Below are 14,863 nucleotides of genomic sequence, written 5' to 3'. Positions count from 1 at the left end.
AAAATTGACAAGACAAGAAACAACAAATGTTGGAGTGGTTGTGGAGAAAGGGGAACCCTCTTACACTGTTGGTGGGAATGCAAGTTGGTACAGCCACTTTGGAAAACAGTGTGGAGATGCCTCAGAAAATTAAAAATAGAGCTACCCTATGACCCAGCAATTGCACTCCTGGGTATTTACCCCAAAGATACAGATGTAGTGAGAAGAAGGGCCATGTGTACCCCAATGTTCATAGCAGCAATGTCCACAATAGCCAAACTGTGGAAAGAGCCGAGATGCCCTTCAACAGATGAATGGATAAAGAAGACATGGTCCATATATACAATGGAATATTACTCAGCCATCAGAAAGGGTGAATACCCAACTTTTGCATCAACATGGATGGACCTGGAGGAGATTATGCTAAGTGAAATAAGTCAAGCAGAGAAAGTCAATTATCATATGGTTTTACTTATTTATAGAACATAAGGAATAACATGGAGGACATTAGGAGAAGGAAGGGAAAAATGAAGGGGGGAAATCAGTGGGGGAGAAGAACCATGAGAACCATGAGAGACTATGGACTCTGGGAAACAAACTGAGGGTTTTAGAGAGGAGGGGTGTGGGGGGTGGTGATGGGTATTAAGGAGGGCATGTATTACATGGAGCACTGGGTGTTATATGCAGTGAATCATGGAACACTACATCAAATATTAATGATGTACTCTATGTTGACTAACATAACATAATAAAAAAGTAATAAAAAAGTAAAAGTAAATTAAAATTAAAGTAAATTTAATCTGAATATTTTACTTTCTATTTGTTTCCTACTGGCACATTAGATCTTTAAATAATCTGGGTTTACATTAGAAGTAAAATAATTTCATTTCAGCAGGAATTTGCATTTAACTTCATTTTGTTATTTTTTAAAATTTAAAATGAAATATAATTTTTCATATTATTGAAACATTTAGAATAAATTCATAATAAATTATTATTTCTCTTTTTTGTTTCATTCGTCAACAAATGTTTTTCAAGCTCCTTTATTGTTCAAGATATGGTGTTATGAAGAAACACCATATGAAGAAACATTCAAAGCCTCATTCTATATGGAAATGGCCACTGTCATTCATGGTGTCCAGGAATTGTTAATGTGGCTACACTGAGATATGGGTTATGTTTCCATCACAGCAAGTTTATTGCAGTGGTGACAATGAGACCTGTAACATTTTCTGCTAGGTTCATGGAGTAGAGTGGAAGAAGACTTTTCAATATTAGGAACAACTAAGGAATAATAATTTTAGATCATGTGCCAAAATAGCAATCAATGTACTTCCTACAATTTGACTTCTAGGGCCCTAAAGTAAATAAATTGGATCCTGAAGAATACAGATGGGGAATTTCTGAAGTATGTCCATATTCAAGTGGAGGTCAAAGGAGCCCAACTGAAAGAAATCTGGATTGACGATGACAACTGGGGATTGAACAGAAGTTCTTTTTAAAAAGGCTATTTTGAAGATTATGATTCTGACTTTGGAGAAACTACAGGGATTGGCAGTGGAAGGAATCACATGTAAAATTCCTTAAATAAAAATTTATTGACTTAAAATTAAAAAAAATAAACATTCAAAAATGTAAAGATGTATACAATCTCAGTCTTGCCCTCCAGATGCTTATAATCTTAAAAGACATTTGAAATGCATACACCAATACTCACAAAGCAAAGCATTAAAAATGTGATTTAGACAGTAGGTCGAATATAGGCTCATTCACTGAGAGCTCTCTTGGTGTTGGGATGTGCTAATGGAATGCACCACCAAAAAAGAAATATTGCCTGATAAAAATCATAGTGTTCAACATCTAAATTTATCATTTAGTGTTGACCAATCATTTTAAAAATATGTGTAAATTGATAATATACATTCAGAATGCATTATGTATGGCATGGTAAATACAGGCTAAAAGTTTCCAGTGAAGACTTAGTCAATTAATCCACCCATAGCATTGAAAGTTTTACCAACCCTATGCTTTGCTGGGAAATGAAGGACGAAAGAGGGCCAAGTATTTGACAGAGATCAAGTTCAAAATTTCTTAACCAGCATCTGCTGAGATATAGAAATTACAGTCCTATGAGTCTCTTCCAAAATGCTTACCATGAACTTTGGGTATGAGATAACTGAGTAAATATCTTCTTCATTTATTAGCCCATAAGTGTTGAATATGTATAGTGTGTAAGATATATATACTATATGTATATATGTGTATATATACATAGTCACAATTTCTCTAAAAAGGTAAAACACAATAACATACTTGATTGAAAGTTGACCCCTGAGGCTTCAAAAGGATTATCCTTTGTAAGCTCATGGGAGATAAACACTGCAGCATTATTTTGCTTAATATACATTCAGGCATCTGGATTTCTTCCATGTGTTTATCTGACACAATAATATCTACCAACTTTTTGAGAATGGAAACCATAACACAATACTGCCTATTTCTGTAAACAATGAAGGAATTATTTTGTCTTCATTGATGCTGAATACTGTCAGAGAGCCAGATCACCTGAGGTATCCCTTCTGTAGCATGATTAAGTTTTACATTGATTTATGGATAAAGAATAGGACACTTGTTACAACTCTTTTTCCTGAGAATTTTTTGAGTCTCCAAATCTCAAGAGAATCTCAAACTTTTTTTTTTTTTTTAAGATTTTATGTATTTATTTGACAGAGAGAGACACAGCAAGAGGGGGAACACAAGCAGGGGGAGTGGGGGAGGGAAAAGCAGGCTTTCCGCCAAGCAGGGAGCCCCATGTGGGGCTCAATGTGGGGCTCGATCCCAGGACCCTGGGACCATGACCTGAGCTGAAGGCAGACGTTTAACCACTGAGCCACCCAAGTGCCCTGAGAATCTCAAACTTTTAAAATGAGAGTACAATAGGTATGCATATTGTTAACTGGGAACAATGGAAAATCCATTGTTACATAAATTACTCAATTTTATTCAATTCCATAAAGGTTAATCTCTCCGTTCAGAAATTTAAATTCCATGAGAAATTTACTGATGGACATTAAATAAAAGCATATATTCTTTTTAATCAGAAATTATTTTAGTTTCCTATGTCTCCTATTTTGAGGGAATGGAAGAAACATGTTTTGTTTATTTTCAAATTATATAAGATATTATGAAATTTCAATCAACTGTCACATTAAAAATAAGCAACATCTTAAACTCTAAATAAGTAGAAATTATTCATTTATTCCAGTACAAAAATGTCTTCACCCCAAAATAATTACAGGAACCAGTAATTCTGTACAGCAACATTCTTTAAGACAACTCCTAATCAGCCATGTACATTTCAATCTTTAGAAATAATTAAAAATCGGGCGCCTGGGTGGCTCAGTTGGTTGGGCGACTGCTTTCAGCTCAGGTCATGATCCTGGAGTCCCTGGCTCGAGTCCCGCATCGGGCTCCCTGCTCGGCAGGGAGCCTGCTTCTCCCTCTGACCCACCCCCTCTCATGGGCTCTCTCTCTCTCTCTCATTCTCTCTCTCAAATAAATAAATAAAATCTTTAAAAAATAAAATAAAATAAAAAATAAAAAAATAGAAATAATTAAAAATCTTGAAGCTATCGATTAAATAAGATAAATTAACAATACTTCTAAGTATATTCCAAAAACTTAGTAAGTTTTGCTATCTATGTACTTTTATCTAACCTCTTATGTATTATTTCAAAACATGAAAAGCTTATAAAAACAATAGAAAAAACCCCCAAAACTCCTATAATGATGTAGCTGGTGGTGCTTGGCACAACTGACCGATTGTAAAATACGCTTCCAGAGCATTCAATCAGTGTGAGTACTGGTCATCATATTGCCCTTTTAAATTTTCAGCTTTCTGATGATGAAAGAATAATCAACTATTATTCTATTATAACTATATATATTATAACTATATAATGTTCTATTATCTATTATAATATTCTATTATAACTATATAATATTCTAACATATTATAAGTATATAATATTCTATTATCTCCACTGCGTGGGCCTTACTGAATGTTTTAAGGGAAGTTTTCAAAAGACTCAATTTTGCTGGCTCTCCAAGCTTTAATGGAAATGCAATGCTCCCAGGGTCAGTCTTTCTGGCTGCCCTACTACCCTCATTCCCTATCCCCATGCCACCCACCCTTGTCTTGCTCATTCTGATTTCAACAGCCTTGATCAATTCCTCATGTGACCCTTACCTACTACTACACACAGAACGCTTGATGTTTAAGCAAGCAGAGCAAAATCTTCTATTTCATGAACTAATGACACAAAACCCCAGAACATTGTTTTTCAGTATTCCTCAGAACCCCATTGCCCCGTAAAATGTTCGCTGAGTTTTATTAGGAGTTCATAACTTGTCAGGAAGTGAATAAGTGATCTATGTGCATTTAATCCTCCTAAGAAACCCATCAGATAAGAAATGTTATTGAAGCAACTGAAGGTGAGGAAGGCTGAGAACTCTACCCAAGGTCACTAGTTAATCAGGGGTGAAATCTGAACCCAAGCAGCATGACATCAGAGTCCATTGCCCTCTCATTAATGGAAGGAAAGCTTCTCTCTGCATTCTAACAAATTGGTTAATACTGTTTTCAATAGATCTGGCAGGAGATGCATACTGTTCATTGTTATTTATCATGCATTTCAGCAGTTTCTAGGTTCTGTGAAGCACTATGGTTTACTTTGGGTGGTGGACTGTATAATGTCTACCTCTCTGCAGGAGCATTGATTTCCTCTGCTTTTTTCAGGTCAGGCTGAGCCATGAACTTGATTTGACTAATGAAATGTGAGCAGAAGTGATATGTGTCACTTCTAGATGCAGACATTAAGAGCCAATGGGTGCTGCCCAGGCTCTTTTCCACCTCAGTCACAGCAACATAAAGTATTCCACTGTTCCAGTGGCTTCTCTGTCCAATTGCTCTCACAATAAAAACAGTAACACAGACCAGAGGCTGCAGCTGACCCACGAGGGACACTTGTGAGTGAGAAATAAACCTTAGTTGTTTTAAGCTACTAAGATTTACTGGCTGCCAACTGACTTATCCTGGTGTTTTGGGGGTTTGGGTTTTTGTTTCTACCAAGTTTGTTTTACTTTGGAAACTGTTTTTTCATAAAACACCCATTAATATCTGATGAAGTACTGGTATGACACAGAAAATGGCTGGAGAAACTCTTCCTGAGGCAATATTATTAAAAGATAAAAAGGAAATGTTTGGGAGACAGTGTGAAAGCCTTGTTCTTGTTACAGCATGACTGAAGTCTGAAGAAAAGAATACTTAAACCTGGCAGTTCTTTTACCTATGTTCTCCCCAGCAATAACTTCACAAAAGTACCTATGTACGATACACCTGTCCCCCAAGGGGCTGCTCCCTCAAATGTATTAATTCATTCATTCAATAATTATTTTCTGAATGCTCACTAGATGCTACCAGTATCAGGCACCCACTCTCAATCCACCATGTGTTTGTGCCCCTAAATTGCCTGGTGATGATGTAGAAAACTCCAGCTTCTCAATCTCACTCATAAAATCTTTAAGTATTTAATTAATCTCATCATAATGACTTTTTTGAGATGTCAACTTGCCTAGGATATAGTTCCCTGTGACTCTCTGGAATCCCTGTCTGGGTGTGCTGAGGATGGATTTTGCAGATGTAATTGGAGTCCCTAATCAGTTAACTCTAAGCAACGGGAAGAGGGGGAGACTATCCTGGATAACTGCGTGGGCTTGACTTAATCAGTCAGAAGGCTTTAAAGGCAAGGCTGAGGTTTCCCTGAGAAAGAAGAAACAGCACTTTGGCTTTTGTCCACAACTCAAATGCCACACATTGTTCTATGACTTATTTTGATCAATTTAATATTTTTTTTAAGATTTTATTTATTTGTCAGAGACAGAGAGAGAGCACAAGCAGGGAGAGCGGCAGGCAAAGGGAGAAGCAGGCTCCCCACTGAGCAAGGAGCCCGATGCGGGGTTCGATTCCAGGACCCTGAGATCATGACCTGAGCTGAAGACTGACGCTTAACCGACTGAGCCACCCAGGCACCCGGCTCAAAATAATATTTTGAAAATTTATCTATATTAACTAGTTTAATTTTCTCCCTTTGATAATCTCCCATTATATGAGCATACCAAAAATAATTTATCGATTCTCCTGCTTATGGACATTTATGTTTTTCAATATTATTGCCTTTACATAAAAAGCCTCCATAAGCATTCTTATACATGTCTCCACGTGAACATGTATAAGAGCTGGTGTAAAGTTAATATCTAGAAGTAGAAAGTTTCTTCAGCATTACCATATATTCCCAAGTCACTCTACAAGGTTGTTTAACAAGACTATAATACCACCAGTAGTGTATAAGTAGTACCCTTACTATATATATATATATATATATATATATATATATATATATATATATACACATATATATTTGCACTTCTTTCTCTGTGCATTGCCCACTCATTTCCTTTATGTACTTTTCTATTGAGAGTTTTGTGCTTTTCATACTGATTTCTTAATTTCTTAATATAATCTACATAATTTATTGTCAGTTACGGTCATTGTATATATTTGTTTCTGTTGCTGAGATTTTTCTACTCTTTAAAAAGAAAATTTTTATGCAGAAGTTTCTAATTTTAATGTACTCAAATTATCACTGGTTTCTTTCATAGTTTACTTCTTCATGCCTACTCAGCCTTGTCTTTTGGTCTCCCAGCAATTCTGTGATCCTTGCGTATTCTTTCAATGACTGTACTTTGGTTAAAATTGGCCAGAGACATTCTCTGTTGCTTTCAAACTAAATAATACAATCCTAAAACCACACCATGACTTTATTGGAATAACAATTAAACTTTAGGCAGAGAAATCTTTGCACAATAACACAAAAGACCTATTCATACCCTGAACAAATTTCTCATCACTTTAAAAAACTTGAGACAGATAGATATAACAGCACGGGTGAAGTTATGAGTATTTTTATATTTCTGTATTATGTAAACTCATACACAACCAAAAAGGACAGCCATATGGCTGATGACTACTTGAAAAAGAAGATAAATATTGATTACTGAATATGGTGTGAAATGAAGATTTTTCTTATCAACATAGAACTTCCTGCATATTTCTGTGCGTCCTTGCCTTTTATGAAGCTGACTTTGAGCAAGTAAGATAAGTACAATGAAGATAGAATAGAATACAGTGCAAAATTCCAAAGTTGTAACTCTCAAGTCACTTCTCAAAATTACACAAACTAAAACCATTTGCAAAATAATGAGAATAACTATAAGGAGAATAAAAATTTCAGAGGCTTATAAGGACCAGGCTCTTTCATCTACTGGGATTTGCCCTTAGTCATCCAGACTTAAGAATAATAAATTGTTCTTGGAATCTCTCAAGGGTCAAGATATGAAACCGAAACAGTTTTTTTTTTTCTTTTCTTTCTGAGAAGGCTAAAAAAACATTAAGGAAGCATAACCCGTTAATGCAAAAAGTTGCATCTTACTGAAAAGTTCATCTGGCAAACTACAGAAATATTAAGCAAGGTTTTCAAAAGGTTGTGCACACAGTCTTGCTCTCTCCTGCTAAGTGATACTGAAGATTGTTGTCTGTACCATCACATCAAAGTTGGTGTTATGTTAACCAATTCCATGACACAGAGCTTCCAGGATCCCAATGCCAAGTCATGCATATAGCCTCTATACACCAAGCAATGAATGTACTAATCATGTGTGTGCAGCTCTGTGCGTGCATGTGAAAACATGCATTTAGCCATGACCCTAATTCAAGATTCAATACAACATAGAATATAGCAAGACTCTCAAAGGATACAATTCCTATTTGGTCTTTTCACCAAGTTCCCATCCAGATTTGTTTCTTTTGATCCATGTGTCAAAAGTCCTGATAAACGTGATGGTATGAGGAAGGAATTTTAGAAACTGAGGAGTAGAAGCCAACTATACCTTGGCCTGAGGTTTATTTTGCCAAGGGTTCCATGGATCAAGAGTAAATGCTAACTTTCTTATTGAAAATTCATCAGCTTTCTTCATGTGCACACACCTGTCCTAAGTGGCTCATAATCCAATTTGGAAAAAAACACCACTGGTGTGTTTAATGCTTTAACTGGGTGTCAGAGTGCATTTTGTTTGTGTATGTTTTGGAGTAGTCAATCCATACAGAAGAGCCTTTCTCTTGTTGCTTTTATTTGGTTTTCAGTTTCATGTTAGACGTTCCTTTGCAAAGAATGCCTACCTTAAGGCAAAGTGTTGTCATCTACTCTTACAGGTGTTAAGAATTCATAGGAATACTCACTAACAGATAACACCTAATGAATAGTCCCTAATATTATTATGTTATAGCCAGTGTATTTGCTGTTCATAAACGTAAAAAAGAAAGAACAATATTAACATTAAAGATGAAAAATAGTCCTCTTAATAATCTCCCAAATCATTTTATCTCTAATTAATCTGTAGTCAGAACAGGCAGTTGACATGAAGTAAAAGAGATTGTCCTGATAGGACCTCTTAGTTGGGTAAGAGAATTTTAATTAAAATGAGGAAGTTCTGGGGCGCCTGGGTAGCTCAGTCAGTTAAACATCTGAGTCTTGGTTGCGGCTCAGGCCATGATCTCAGGGTCGTGAGATGGAGCCCCGAGTGGGGCTCAGTGCAGAGACTGCTTGAGATTGCCTCTCCGTCTCCCGACTCCTCTGCCCCTCCCCCCATTTGTATGCGGGCTCTCTCTCTCTCTCCCTCTCTCTCAAATAAATAAATAAACAAAATCTTTTAAAAAATGAGGCATTTCTGAGTACATGTTGTTTCTAAGTGGCGGGAGTTTATGTTAACACACAGCATTAACTATTTACAAATTCAAAAGCAAACTGGAAAGAAATAGGAAAAACTGGTTGCACTCACTCTTTCTGTAAATGTTCTGTCTTTCTACAATATATACTATAGCAAATTGTGAATCTCCACTGAGGAAAATAAAGTCATTAAAAAATTTTTTTAAACAATTTAGTATCTGTTTTCAGTGCTCACATTTTAGGGTCTTCAAAAGTAATACACATATTAGATTTTTGGTCTAGATATATTAAAAAGATTTTTCATTTTCATTTTACAGTCCACACTTCAGAATTGTTTTACAAATCCCAGTAGTACTTCAGGGCTGAGTACTTGGCAAAGTAGATATTGGTGCCTCATTATGGCAAACCAACTGACATATGTGTAAGTCATTTCTAGCATAATTAGTTGCATATATATTCAAGAAAAGAAGGATCTGTTCATTATTTTCTTCCTCAGGGTGGAGCACATCAGGGTCTGCAATCAAATAGAACTGTACTGAGACAACATAAAGTGAAATATCTTTACAATAACTAGAAGAGTAAATATTTGCTTCTTTTTCAAGAAAAGAGAAAGCACTCATCTTCATTGGCAACATCAAGCCACGACAGTGACATGCGTCATTTGCCCTGTTATCTCAGGAAAGCTTTCTCCCTATCCTGGTGAGCAGGGTAGGCAGTGACAACTCAGTCCCTTTGTAATGGCGTCACAGCCCCCATGTGATGCATGGCCCGGGAAGCATACATAACCAGAATACTGCTTTGGAGTAACTCCAGAAGAAATTGGACTTTTGAGAGGAGTCTGTTAAGAGTAATGGTGCTGCTTCCCACAACCCTGAAATTGTATGATCCTGATCTTGCCAATAAACATACGCAATGGCCAGAATGTCACTACTGGAGAGGAGCCTGCTCCTCACGTTGCCTTAGTGGGAAGGGAACTTCTAAGGAGGGCCACTGTCCTCACTTGCCCATGTTTGTCCAAATGGCAAAGATTCCTGCTCTCATGAGTCTTAGAGTGTTGCATCTTGCTCCCTGTCACATTGTCAACTTAATAGATTTCTGAAGGCAGGGGCTTATCTGTGCTTGAATAAACACCTCGCACCAGTCAGAATGGCTAAAATTAACAAGTCAGGAATAACCTATTCATTTTTGATGGAAGTATAAAATATTCAAACTTGCTGGACAATTAAAAATATGCATCCCCAATATTCATGGAGATATTATTTGTAGTGACAAAATTTATATATAACCCAAATATAAAGTCATAGAAAATTGGCTGGATAAGCTAAAGTATGTACACATGACTGAATTCTTTGCAGCTATAAAAAAGAATGAAAAAGGTCTCTATAAAACTGATATGAGTGATTACCAGGATACATCATTAAATGAAAAGGTGAAATCAAGTGTGTATAGTGTACAACTTCAGTGTAAAAGAAAAAAAAAACACAGAAAAAGGAAAGAAGAAAGGAAGGAAGGGAAAGAAAAGCCATAAACTGATGAAAATGATACTTGCAGGGATAAAAATGGTAAAAAGTATACCTTTTATATAGCTTAAGTTTTGAACCATAGCAATATTTTATCATATTTTACATATTTAAAAATAAAATGAAATCAAAAGTGGGAAAAAATAAGCCCTAAATTATATATAGAGGGAAATAAATGAACTTAACTCCAAGGCAAATTGATAACATTGACTATGAAATGAAAATAATTTAGAAAAAAAAATAATTTTAAAGACAAAATGTTTTGAATACAGTACTTAATGTACTATCCTAAGAAAAGAAATAAATCCAATGTGGTCTTAAAATTGATTTGGTAAGTTTCTTATTAGTGGAAATATTAGCAGCATGATTCTAAAACTATTGTTTATGTGTGAATGTATATTAAGTAGACTAAAGCTAATATGCAAATATAATTGTGTCACAGTAAAAAATGTTCACTGTAAGTAAGAGGAGATTCAACTATAAAACTTTAAAAACAGTGGATAGAGCAAGATGATGGAGGAGTAGGAGACCTAAATTTCATCTGGTCCCAGGAATTCAGCTAGAGAGGGATCAAATCATTCTGAACACCTACAAAATCAACAGGAGATCAAAGAAGAGAATAGCAGCAAGTCTCTGAACAGAAAAGTGACCACTTTCGGGAAAGTAGGATGTGCGGAGAAGTAAATCTGAGGTGATATTCGGGAGGATAGATGGCGGGGGAGGGGCCTCCATCAGTCGCTTCTGGCAAGTGATAGAGCCAGGGAGCACAAAATCGGAACTTTTAGAAGTTGGCTCCGCTGAGGGACATCACTCCGGTGGCTAAGTGGGGGGTGGAACCCTCTCTGGGACAGTGTGGTCTCAGGACCCTCGGGGGTGCAGAAAGACTGGGGGTGTCAGAGTGTGGCAGAGTTCCCAGGTATCAGAGCGGGGAAGCCAGCTGCAGAGACGGAGCCGAGGCATGGGCTCTCTGCTTGGGGTTGCCAGAAACTGTGATCCACGGCATAGTCGGTCCACTGCTCCTCCAGCAGGGACCCAACAAGTGGCAGATTCGGAGAGACTCCCCTTCCTCCCCGGGGAGGAGTGGCACAGGAGTGCACCACAGGGATCTGCTGGGTTTGGAGACTCCACCCGGGGTTGGGTGCCAGAGATAGAAATGCTCGGTCACAGGCTGGGTGAGCACGGAGTGCTGCTGGAGACCAGGGAGACGGTAGTGATTGACTGCTTTTCTCTGGGGGCACACTGAGGAGTGAGGCCCCAAGTTCTCAGCTCCTCTGGGACAGAGATTGGGAGGCCGCCATTTTCACTCTCGTCCTCCAAAGCTGTATGGAAAGCTTGCAGGGAACAAAAGCTCCTGAGAGCAAACCTGAGCAGATTACTTAGCCCAGACCAGGCAAGGGCAGGGCAATTCTGCCTCTGGCAAAGACATTTGAGAACCACAGCAATAGGCCCCTCCCCCAGAAGATCAGCAAGAACAGGCAGCCAAGACCAAGTTTACCGATCAATGAGAACGGCAGAACGCCAGCACTAGGGGAATAGAGCACATAGAATTCATGGCTTTTTCCCCCTGATTCTTTAGTCTTTCAGAGTTAATTTTTTTTAATTTACTTTTTTTCTTTTTCTTTCTCTTTTTTTTTAATTTTTCTTTTTCCCTTTTTCAACCAACATCTTATTAATCTCTTTTTTAAAAAAACATTTTTATTTTTCATTTTTAGAGTCATATTCTATCCCTTCATAGTAGTTAAACTTATTTTTGGTAAGTATATATAAGTTGTTCTCTCTTTAAAATTTTGGGATACAGTTTCTTCTAACAGACCAAAATATACCCTAAACCTCTAGTGTATGCCTTTGTTCTAGTCTTCTGACTGATCAAATTCTCTCCCTTTTTTTTTTAAATTCCTCTTCTTTCTTTTTTTAACCAACTTCTTACCTTATCAATTCCTTTTATAAAATCTTTTATAATTTTCATCTGTACAGTCATATTCCATCCCTTTATCGTATTTACCTTTATTTTTCTACATATGTAAGTTTTTCTTTCTTTAAAATTTTGGGAGGCGCTTTCTTCTAACAGACCAAAATACATATATAAGTTTTTTGTACATATATAAGTTTTTCTTTCTTTAAAATTTTAGGAGGCGCTTTCAGCTAACAGACCAAAATACACCCAAAATCTAGTGTGTGGCACTGATCTATGCACCAGCCTGACCATATTTGATCATATTCTTTTTCTTTTATCTTTTTCTTTTTCTTTTTTTTTTTTCTTTTGTCTTTCTTTCCTTTTCTTTTCCCCTGGTTTCAGGTCTCTTCTGATTTGTTTATTGTATATTGTTCTTGGGTAATTGTTACCCTATTAGCATTTTGTTTTCTCAGTCATCTATTCTCCTCTGGACAAAATGACAAGATGGAAAAAATCACTTCAAAAAAAAGAACAAGAGGCAATACCAACTGCCAGGGACCTAATCAATATGGACATTAGTAAGATGGCAGAACTAGAGTTCAGAATGACAATTTTAAAGATTCTAGCTCGGCTTGAAAAAAGCATGGAAGATATTAGAGAACCCTTTCTGTAGAAATAAAAGAACTAAAATCTAACCAACTCAAAATCAAAAAGGCTATTAATGAGGTGCAATCAAAAATGGAGGCTCTAACTGCTAAGAAATGTGGCAGAAGAGAGAATTAGTGATATAGAAGACCAAATGATGGAAAATAAAGAAGCTGAGAAAAAGAGAGATAAACAACTACTGGATCACGAGGACAGAATTCAAGAGATAAGCAATACCATAAGACAAAACAACATTAGAATAATTGGGATCCCAGAAGAAGAAGAAAGAGAGAGAGGGGCAGAAGGTATATAGGAGCAAATTATAGCAGAGAACTTCCCTAATTTGGGGAAGGAAATGCATCAAAATCCAGGAGGCACAGAGAACCGCCCCCCCCTCAAAATCGATAAAAATAGGTCAACAGCCCGACATCTACTAGTAAAACTTACAAGTCTCAGAGACAAAGAGAAAATCCTGAAAGCAACTTGGGAGTAGAGATCTGTAATCTACAATAGTAGAAACATTAGATTGGCAACAGACCTATCCACAGAGACCTGGCAGGCCAGAAAGGACTGGCATGATATATTCAGAGCACTATATGAGAAAAATATGCAGCCAAGAATACTATATCCAGCTAGGCTGTCATTGAAAATAGAAAGAGAGATAAAAAGCTTCCAGGACAAACAAAAACTAAAGGAATTTGCAAACACAAAACCAGCCCTACAGGAAATCTTGAAAGGGGTCCTCTAAGCAAAGAGAGGCTGAAAGTAGCATAGACCAGAAAGGAACACAGACAATATACAATAACAACCTTACAGGCAATACAATGGCACTAAATTCATATCTTTCAATAGTTAACCTGAATGTAAATGGGCTAAATGCCCCAATCAAAAGACACAGGCTATCAGATTGGATAAAAAAAGAAGACTCCTTGATATGCTGTCTGCAAGAGACTCATTTTAGACCCAAAGTCACCTCCAGATTAAAAGTGAGGGGGTGGAAAATACTTTCCCATGCTAATGGACACCAAAAGAAAGCTGGGGTGGCAACCCTTATATCAGACAAATTAGATTTTAAACCAAAAACTATAATAAGAGATGAGGAAGGACACTATATCATACTTAAGGGTTTATCCAACAAGGAGATCTAACAATTGTAAATATCTATGCCCCTAACATGGGAGCAGCCAATTATATAAGTCAATTAATAACAAAAGCAAAGAAACATGATGACAACAATACAATAATAGTGGGGGACTTTAACACCCCCCTCACTGAAATGGACAGATCGTCTAAGCAAAAGATCAACAAGGAAATAAAGACTTTAAATGACACACTGGAACAAATGGACTTCACAGATTTATTCAGAACATTCCATCCCAAAACAACAGAATACACATTCTTCTCCAGTGCCCATGGAACATTCTCAAGAATTGATCACATCCTAGGTCACAAATCAGGTCTCAACCAGTACCAAAAGATTGGATCATTCCCTGCATATTTTCAGACCACAGTGCTTTGAAACTAGAACTCAGTCACAAGAGGAAAGTCGGAAAGAACTCAAATACATGGAGGCTAAAGAGCATCCTACTAAAGAATGAATGAGTCAACCAGGAAATTAAAGAAGAATTTTAAAAATTCATGGAAACAAATGAAAATGAAAACACAACTATTCAAAATCTTTGGGATGCAGCAAAGGCAGTCCTAAGAGGAAAGTGTATAGCAATACAAGCCTTTCTCAAGAGACAAGAAAGGTCTCAAATATACAACCTAATCCTACACCTAAAGGAGCTGGAGAAAGAATAGCAAATAAAGCCTAAAACCAGCAGGATAAGGAAATAATAAAGATCAGAGCAGAAATCAATCAAATAGAAACCAAAAGAACAGTAGAACAGACCAATGGAACTAGGAGCTGGTTCTTTGAAAGAATTAATAAGATTGATAAACCCCTGGCCAGATTTACCAAAAAGAAAAGAGAAATGACC

General features: G+C 36.9%; 1 non-coding gene across 1 annotated transcript; it reads left to right on the top strand.

Annotated features, from left to right (window-relative positions):
- The first annotated feature begins 1,075 nt into the window (after nucleotides 1–1,075).
- Nucleotides 1,076–1,210, top strand: LOC118004806. The gene has a single exon (XR_004677696.1). It is a non-coding gene; the product is annotated as a small nucleolar RNA SNORA1 (small nucleolar RNA).
- The last annotated feature ends 13,653 nt before the right edge of the window (nucleotides 1,211–14,863 follow it).

This window comes from Mirounga leonina, unplaced genomic scaffold (assembly GCF_011800145.1).
Source record: "Mirounga leonina isolate KUSES-001 unplaced genomic scaffold, KU_Mleo_1.0 Mir_93, whole genome shotgun sequence".
Classification (NCBI taxonomy): domain Eukaryota; kingdom Metazoa; phylum Chordata; class Mammalia; order Carnivora; family Phocidae; genus Mirounga; species Mirounga leonina.
Note: the sequence above shows the minus strand (reverse complement) of the source record. Positions and strands in the feature narration are given on the sequence as shown.